We start from the raw sequence: 9,207 nt of genomic DNA on the forward strand, positions 1-9,207 counted from the left end.
GACGTATAATTAGGCCTAAACTAAATATTTACATGCTAAAATGGGTAAAATAACGGGGAGGGTCAAAAATCACATGTCAACACTTCCCCCTTTTGGCATCATCGAAAAGTTGCATTTTATTAGAATCCCAGATGTTAATTATTACTCATGGCCACTGGGGCAACTGCAAGTGAAAACATGATTTAGTTAATCAATAATCAGCTTCACAGAAATTTAACTATTAAGATCAGAAGTTTCATAGAACAAGAGAAAACAAAGCACATTGTCATTGATTAGGAGATGTTTCTACAAAACAGACCACAAAAAGAAAAACAAACATCCAACCATGAGCAAAAAAAAAACAGAGAAAAGTCCCGAATCTGGGTCACTAAAGGAGTTACTAAACTGGTTCTAGGGCTTGGAGGAACTAGAGGGTTGGGATTGAAGTAGATTAAGCATTGTTTGGAGCATCCCTTCACTCTTTTCTTTTTCCTTTGCTAGCTCATCTTTGAGGCCATTTCTTTCACTTTCCAGTTCAGCAATGCGAGCCTGGAGCCTAACAATTTCTGCATCTTTTGTTCCACATTCTAGAACCAATGCCCTAACTTTGCTGTTCACAGGAGTCTTCACGGATGAACCAGGTTCAACTGGGGTTACACTTAGCAGATAATCACAAGCCTGCAGAGTTTTGATCCCAAAGTGCTCTTTGCTGGAGGCCATCTCCCACTTCTTCAATGGCACATCTAACTTGGCCAAGACAGTTGTCAGTATAAACCCATAAGGAGTGGCATGGGCCTTGGAGCCATTTATCACTCTATCCATCATCTTGACAATGAAACTAGGCCAGTTAATCTGCTTTCCTGTCACAAGACACTCCAGAAGGACCAGGTCCATATAATTTGCAGTGTGCCTTCTCTCCTGTCTGGGCAGCAGACACTTGTTCACAAATTCAAATAGCACCTTGTGCTCAGGCTTCATCTCACTCTTTTGCACAAACCTAGCCTCAGGCACTTCTTCAGCAGACTTGGTATCACAGAAATTCCGGGTGATTTGGAGAGCAGAAGGGAGAGAATCTAGACAAGGCCACCTTTGCCTAGTATAATCATCATATCCCTCACAGGGTATGTCTAGAATTCTTCCCAAATTAGGTGCATCAAACTGCACCTCTACTCCTCTCACCAGGCTTGTAACAACCCCATTCACCACTGTGGCATTCGCCATAAACTCTATCAGTTCCTTTCTTGCAAGCCTGCCATCCAGTTGAAGAACCATGTCCTTCCAACCCTGTGCTTCTAGTGCATCAACCAATATTTTCATGCCTGGCTCCTCCAGGTCTTTCAGAATTCTTCCTTTCAATATTTTTCTTTTTCCAAAAAGGATAAACCTGTCCTGCTCTTTCTCAGATTCCCTCTTCTTCTTCTTCTTCTCCACTCCAAGCTTCTTCTTCTTCAGGAACTTTCACTTGTTTTCCTTTAACTGCAAACCTGGTTATTTTTGCCAGGGAGGGTTCAGCAGAGATAGATTCTGAAGACTTCTTGGTAGAAGTCTTGGATTTCTTAGGTTTAGGAGTATGAACCTCCTCAGTTGTACCTCTCTCCTGATGGACCAGTTCCATCTCTTCCTCCTCTTCTTCTGCAGCCACAGAACTTTCCAGAACTTTAGCTTTTCCCTTTTCTTTGTTCTTTTTCTTGCTTGCCTCTAAGGCTTTCTGCAACTCAGCCTCGCTTTGCCTTACCATGCTTCTGGTAGCTTTCACCTTTGGTGCTGAGGGGACAGTAGACTTAGGAGATGACACCTTGCTCTTCTTTGTTGGCTTAGAGGCAGTTGGAGCCTTTTGAGAAGAAGCTTTGCGCTTCTTGGGATCATAGCTTTCTCCAAATTTCTTCAGAATGTCAGCCAAGGTTTCTTCCACAGATGAACTAGGTCCATCTTGTTGTTCACTCAGGTTCACAAGACCTTCAGCTGCTTCTCCAGATTCACTTCCCCCTGTCTTGTTGCCACTCTCCTCAACTCCTCCACAAATTGCAAGAATTTCACCTTTCTTTTTCTTTCCCTTCCTCTTCGATTCTCCCTCACTTACATCTCTCACAGATCCCACTAACACAAACCTATCATCTACTTTCTCCACTACATCAGAAAAAACATAACATGTATTTACCTCTCTAGGAGTTTCTTGATTTTTGTCTGATTCAGAAGACCCACGTTCTTCTCCATCGCTTGCAGACACAAAAGCTTCAGACTCAGAACTTGAGTCAGATTATTCTTTTTCAGAGCTTTCCCTTCTTTGACTTGCTTTCAATTTTTCGTTGAGAGCTGTTCTCAAAGCACCAGTAGCAACTGTCTTTCTAGCCAACATTTTTTGCCTGCGGAATCTTGGTTTAGGGTTGTCGCTAGGAGGTACAGATGAAGATGTATTAGGAGATACTGGTGGGGGAGTTAAAGGATTTTCTTGAGAGTTAGTCATGGCGGAGAATTTTTGGAGGATGTTTGGGAATTTTGTAGAATTTTAGAGAGATGGAGGATGATCAGGAGTTTAACACTTAATGATGGTTATGAGTGATGAGAGAGGGTTTGGAGTATATTTAAAGAGGGATCATGATTAAGCCTATAACGGCAGCTTTTTCAGAGGTCAAAAAGAAGTCTAATCAAATTAGAGTTCTGGTCTCTTTAGAGATAAATGAGTGATGCTAGTTTTTAGGAAAAAAATCCCGTTTTAGTTAGAATTCGAAGAGAATGAAACTGGTTCAATGCACAACGGTTACATTTAGGAGTTTGGTTAGGAAAGTACTTCTGCTCATAATTGGAATATTTATTTTTCTAATTGTGCAAAGTATAGAAACATACCTGACCTTTCCTCATGAGCATATACTGATGAACCGGTTTCTTCAAGTAGAACTCCTCTTGATTATGCCTCATATATCAGAATAGAAAAAAAACTTTGTAAGAGATCAATGAATTAATATAAACACACGTCACAGGAGTATACTGATTAGAGTATGAGACTGAGTAAGAATTAGTCTAGATATTTATATAAAATCAGAACTTCTAACCAAAAATGTTTTTTTTTTCATTTTTTTCATTGCATTCTGAACTGGTTCCTTTTAGCTGATTTCCTTTCAAAGTTTTCCCTATTCAGTGCTTTGGTGAAGATGTCAGCTATTTGTTTATCAGTAGCACAGAATTCTATTGAGATTAATCCTTTGTCATAATTATCTCTCAAGAAGTGGTGTCTAACATCTATGTGCTTGGTCCTTTTATGATGAACAAGGTTCTTTGTCATACTTATAGCACTAGTGTTATCACAGAATATTGGTATGCATCCCACTTTTATACCAAAGTCTACTAATTGTTGTTTGATCCATAGTAGTTGAGCACAACAAGAAGCTGCAACCACATACTCAGCTTCAGCAGTAGATAGGGCTACTGAATTTTGTTTCTTGGTAGCCCATGATATAAGACATGAACCAAGAAAGTGAGTCATACCTGAGGTGCTTTTTCTATCCACTAGGAAACCTGCATAGTCAGCATCAGCATAACCTACTAGATCGAAATTACTACCTTTAGGGTACCATAGGCACAATTTAGTAGTCCCCTTGAGATATCTCAATATCCTCTTGACAGCAGTCAAGTGAGACTCTTTAGGATCAGCTTGAAAACGATCACAAAGTCCTACACTGAAAGCCACAAGATGCATGCAAAAGTGAGCTATGTGGTTGAAATAAGTGTGGGGTGACCGCACAAAGGATCGCACCTGGAGAAGTCTGAGTATCTCGTGAGCTGCTAATGCTTCGGCCTTTGGCCTACCAGGGAGTCTCTTTTACCCTCTTGTTATTTTTAGTGTGCATTGAGGACATTGCACAATTTTAAGTGTGGGGTGAGGAGATTGTCTGGGTGAGTTTCTGTGCTATGTTAGCTTGTTATAATACTCGTTCTTAGTGTAGTAATTTTTTTATAAAAAAAACGAAAAAAAAAAATCAAAAAAATTTGGACTTTTCCCGACGATGGATTTTGTGGACAGCTTTCTTGAGTGATTAAAGTCTAACTAAAAAAACACAAAAATATGCATTTTAGCTTTCTTTAGGTAGTAATAATCCCCCGTGGTTTTTCTTTGTGCCTCGGTTCTTTTCCATGGGATGTAGTTTGAACCGGGTAGTTTTCTTTTTCTTTTAGAGTAGATTAGGAATTTAGGAATAAAAGGGGGAATAATGACGAACCTAGGCGCCCTTGACTTATTTGATAGTAGCATATTTAGGCTTTGGCATGTGTAGTATCTTCTCTGTGATTTGAAATTATTGATGATGCCTTGCTTAGTTGGATAGCATGTTCTGTGACGCCTATGTCTCATTTACTTGACTTGTGTTCACTTTGTGCTCAATGCTTAATATCTCGTAGCTTTGTGAATACTTGCATTATTCGAGAGTCGGAATGGGACCGTCCATAGTGAGTCATGTGCCATGTGTGGTGAGATTTTTGTGTAGTCTATGTATTGTAATTGTGTCTAGAACTTGCCCGGTATGTGAGTTGAAGCGAAATTTTAGGTGATGTTAAGTTTGAAAAATGATTTTAGGCTTTCTTTGATCTTTTTGAGCTTTATTGCTTATCACAAATAAAATCTATCCCTAGTTAGCCCTTTTGAGCCTATAGACTTTTATTTGGCACCCACATTACGAGCATATACCCTTTTTATTCTTAATTGATATTGTTTTGATCCCTTTTCCTCTTAAAGCACTTTAATTGTGAGATGAGCGCTAAAAGAAGTAAGAAGGAACTAAGTGTGGGGTGGCTTTTGAGTGGAACCAATAAAAGGAAGAAAGGTGCACTTGTTTTGTAAAATAATACACCATTAGCAGAAATTGAAAAAAAAAATAATCTGAAGGAAAAAAAAATATAGAGATGAATACATTGTTGTCTTGTTCCTGCTAGTGGGTATGAATTAATATAGTGCTTAAAGAAAGAGGAAACATTGTTGGGAGTGATTTTAGTTGTGATATTGAAGTTGGGATTGAAGAATTTGCGCTTAAAGTTGATTATGTGGTGTGTTAAAGTGCTTAGGAGGGTTAGTCACTATTCCTAAATATATCCTACCCGTCCCTTAGCCCACATTACAACCATGAAAAAGTCCTAATTGATTTTAGATCGAGTGAGCCTACATTAGTAGAGATTTACATTATGGGCAAGCCTATGGTACCAATTACATGCATGTGACTTCTTTTGTGAGGGTGAGCGATATTTTCTTTGATATATATGAGTCCTTAAAATATATTTGATCATGAGATTCGAATGTGTGGATTCAACTTACTCTCTTGCGTTGGTTGTGAGGGCACATGGTTTCACGAAGGATGGGTAACATTATTAGACTTCTCTAGGATGTTGAGTGTTCAAGCCATGAGTGCATTGTGACATTGAGTCGGTTTTTGAGGCTAGGATTGTTGTGAGCATATTGTCTTTGTTTGAATATTTTTGAAGAATGACATAAGTAAAGGGAAGTGTATGATGATTGCATATGCTAGAGTTTAATTGTTGCTATCAACCATAATCATTGGTGTAGTGTGCTTCAAATATGTTAAGTGCTCATAGATAGAGTAAATTTTTGGTTGACTCGAGGACGAGCAACGTTTAAGTGTGGGGTGTTGATGATAGGCTATAATTACGTATTTTAGTCGATTATTACACTCTAATTTACTGCACTTTAATTGAGTTTGAGCTTTAATCGCTAGTGTTTTGCACTAACGGTGTGTTTTATGCCTTGTAGGAGTGATTCCGAGCTATATAGATGTTATGGAATGAATTCAAGTGATTTGGAGCTTTAAAGTTTGAGTAAAAGTTCAAGGAATTAAGCCGGGATCGTGTTTGGGGGTCAACGGATGATAGTTAGAGCGAACGAAGACTCCAGTAGGCAGATTGCGCACTGTCTAGTAAAATAGATATAACTTTTTGCTCAGAACTCCATTTTGGCTCCACAATATATGGTTGGAAAGCTAACTCAAAGGGCTACAACTTTCATGTTTTACGTTTTTCCAAATTCGGAACGGAACAGGGTGAAAAATGCCCAGATGCGCGGCCGCGCTAGTTTTAGCGCGCCCAGAAACAGAAAGTCAGCCAATTAGCGCGCCCAGATGCGCGGTCAAATGCGCTGCAGCGCTAGTTAAACCCGGGAAAAGTGTCCTTTTTCACATTGGAGAAGGTATAATTGTTTGGGCCCAACCCTACTTGGTATATATACATGGAAAAACGGTATTTTGAGGGAGGAGGACGTTTTTGAGAGGAAAACACAAGCACAGAGCCGCCGTGGAGGCCGGGTTTCATCTTTTCTTCCACCAACTTAGTCTTTTTATGTTTCTTTGTATGATTTGTTGTTTTGCTACCATGTCTATGTGGAGCTAAACTTCACGTTCTAGGGTTGTGGTTCTTTCATGACTATTGTTATTCGGATATTGATTTTGATTTCTTAGTTTATCATATTGGTTTATTTATTCAATCCTGCACTTAATTATTTGATTGCTTGATCACCAATTGAATACTATCTACGAATCTAGAGTTGAACTCGAAAGTGGGAATTCTAGATTGCATATAGGATTGAGTAGAGCAAGTTCTTGAACCTGGGCATCGGGGAACGGATTCGCGGTTAGGATAGACATATACCTAATTGCCTTGCTTGGTTGATTTACAGGAATTATAAATGCGTTCTTGTTGATTCTAACTCCATAGACATATAGGCGTTAGGTTAGCTTGAATAGGCGAGTAAGAACTCGACAGATTCTTATGAGCAATATTAACCCTGTCAACCAATAAACTAGATAAATTAGTTAGTCAATTCAATTGAAGAATACAATAGGAATGTTAGATAGCCCATAACCCTAGATCGTTTTCATTACATTGATATCATAAAAATCTGATCTTTCTCTGTCCAAAGTTCATTATTTGTTTTTATTTATTTTAATTAGTTTAGAATCAAATACTTCTAGGTTTAATTCTTGTATAAATAATTAGGATAGTCTAATTTAGTTAATAGTTAATCATAAGTCCTCGTGGGAACGATACTCTACTCACTACTTTATTACTTGACGATCACGTGCACTTGCGTGAGTGTGTTTGGTCGCAACAAATTTTTGGCGCCGTTGCCGGGGACTTAGAAATTAACTATTTTTCTATATTAGACTTTTGCTTTTATGTTTACAAGTTTTGATTTTTTTCTTCTCTTTTTGTAAATATTTTTATTTTTATAACAATTTTGATCATTCTCTTAGTGTGTTTCTAGTTCTCTCAACATGACATCCGGGGATGAAATATCCGGAGTAAGGTTATTGATGAAGACGCTTGGTTGACGGAAGACTTTTATGGCCCGTCTTTTTGGGCTTGTCATGACCTGTACTCTGGGAGGTCTGAATTTGAATATGGGAGTAAAGGTTGGTATTGGGAAGAATATTCACGATTAAGGGAATACGAGGAACATCGTTGTCTTCTAACAAAATTGGTGAATGACTGGTCTAAGGGGAGAGATGAACTTGCATATAAAATTTATAATTTTGGCTTGGTTGTACATAACTTAGATGCAGATTTGAGCACAAAGGTTGATGCGTGTAACGCCTAACAAATTAATAATGAGTTGTGTGAAGCTGAAAAAAATCTTCTAGACCAAATTGAGGAGCTAAAACGAGAATACCAATCACTAGACCATGTTTTTCTTGAGGATGCCAATATTGAGAAGAGTGCTCTAGAGTCATGTGAGGGAGTAGATAACATTACTTTGGGAGACTTGAGTGTGTGTAAATATGGGGATGCAAATGGTAGTAAAATTCATGAGTTAGGGCGCATTAGACCTCATTCCAATCATTTTTCCACATTGTGTTTAGATAGTGAGATACTAATCAAGCCATCTGAGCCTATGGAGGAGTCAAAAGGTGAGGATGAGAGTGCCTATATTCTTGAATTTGTTGTGCCAAAAAGCAAAAATTACATTCTTCATCTAAAGGTCGAGAGGTGCAGAGTGAAAAATTTATTACTTGGCCTGGTTATCTTTGTAGCCCCACCAAAGGTGCATAGCCACAGACTGGATGCCATGTTACGGGTACAATTCATAAGTTCAAGGTGGAGACAAAAATTGGTTCAAGTCGTGCCGCGACGTTAAATTAGGCGCTTGTTGGGAGGCAACCCAGCTTTGCTGCTTTCCTTTATTTTTATTTATTTTTGTTTATTTTTTTTTTATCTTTGTAGCATTTTTTTTGTAGGATTATGAGCATAGAAGTAAAGCCACTAGAAGTATGCAAAAGTGAGCTATGTGGTTGAAATAAGTGTGGGGTGACCGCACAAAGGATCGCACCTGGGAGAAGTCTGAGTATCCCATGAGCTGCTAATGCTTCGGCCTTTGGCCTACAAGGGAGTCTCTTTTACCCTCTTGTTATTTTTAGTATGCATTGAGGACATTGCACAATTTTAAGTGTGGGGTGAGGAGATTGTCTGGGTGAGTTTCTGTGCTATGTTAGCTTAGTTATAATACTCGTTTTTAGTGTAGTAATTTTTTTAAAAAAAAATGAAAAAAAAATCAAAAAAATTTGGACTTTTCCCGACGATGGATTTTGTGGACAGCTTTCTTGAGGGATTAAAGTCTAAATAAAAAAATACAAAAATATGTCTTTTAGCTTTCTTTAGGTAGTAATAATCCCCCGTGGTTTTTCTTTTCGGTTCTTTTCCATGGGATGTAGTTTGAACCGGGTAGTTTTTTTTTCTTTTAGAGTAGAGTAGGAATTTAGGGAATAAAAGGGGGAATAATGATGAACCTAGGCGGCCCTTGACTTGTTTGATAGTAGCATATTTAGGCTTTGGCATGTGTAGTATCTTCTCTATGATTTGAAATTATTGATGATGCCTTGCTTAGTTGGATAGCATGTTTTGTGACGCCTATGTCTCATTTACTTGACTTGTGTTCACTTTGTGCTTAATGCTTAATATCTCGTAGCTTTGTGAATACTTGCATTATTCGAGAGTCGGAATGGGACCGTCCATAGTGAGTCATGTGCCATGTGTGGTGAGATTTTTGTGTAGTCTATGTATTGTAATTGTGTCTAGAACTTGCCCGGTATGTGAGTTGAAGCGAAATTTTAGGTGATGTTAAGTTTGAAAAATGATTTTAGGCTTTCTTTGATCTTTTTGAGCTTTATTGCTTATCACAAATAAAATCTATCCCTAGTTAGCCCTTTTGAGCCTATAGACTTTTATTTGGCACCCACA

This window comes from Nicotiana attenuata, unplaced genomic scaffold (assembly GCF_001879085.1).
Source record: "Nicotiana attenuata strain UT unplaced genomic scaffold, NIATTr2, whole genome shotgun sequence".
In the NCBI taxonomy this organism is placed as follows: domain Eukaryota; kingdom Viridiplantae; phylum Streptophyta; class Magnoliopsida; order Solanales; family Solanaceae; genus Nicotiana; species Nicotiana attenuata.